We start from the raw sequence: 878 nt of genomic DNA on the forward strand, positions 1-878 counted from the left end.
CTTCAGATGCCTCAGACGACGAACAGCCGGGAGGACCATCCAGGGTTCCTTGTCGTACACGAACAGGGAGAACAGCAACCCGTATTAGATTACGGTGATGTCGAAATTTTTTGAAAAATCACAAAGCTGATCTAACAGCTACAGCTGAAAATAGATAACGCATAAAGCGGTGCTCAATTAATGTAAAATGTGTCATGATATAGGAATAATACTCAGATTGGTAACAGAATGCTACTTTTAAATTATGTGGCCCGTCAGACGTACTTGTGGGCACTTGTACCATTCCTGTTATTCCTGAAGGCAAACACTACATTTATCTTTCATCGGCTGTTCACTTATTGGTTTAGAAGTAACTCTTGATAGACAAGTCGTTATGGTTACGTACAGTTGTTGTCTTTGTACATGCTTCAAAAGACTATGCTTCGCTTAAAGCGGGTGTTATATTATGTATTTCTGTTAGGTGCACTAATTTCGACTTGATTGCACGAGTGATGATGTTAAGGAGATAAACGCGTTTTCGAACAAGTTTGTACAATGGCCTACAAAAGAACTGTTTATAAACATCATGCAACACATTGTTTTCCAGATTATATAGACTCATTGGTTGGACCGCATTATCGTCATTGTTTGTTAAATAAAGCTTTTCACTGAAACATGTTGCTTGGCTTATTTTTTTTTTTTTTGGGGGGGGGGGTACTATTTTGCTAGTCAGCAAATAAAGAAGCCACATGCGTCTTACACTTTAGTCAAGGCCATTGAAGGTGTAACTAGAGGGCACCATTAAAAAAGCATGTAATAAGTGATGAACTAACACCTTCCAGAAGGATAGCAGCAGAACAATGTCCAGTGTGCTGTGCACAACTTGTGAATTAGAATAG

This window comes from Oculina patagonica, chromosome 1, assembly GCF_052425735.1.
Source record: "Oculina patagonica isolate OP01 chromosome 1, crgOcupat, whole genome shotgun sequence".
Taxonomy (NCBI): domain Eukaryota; kingdom Metazoa; phylum Cnidaria; class Anthozoa; order Scleractinia; family Oculinidae; genus Oculina; species Oculina patagonica.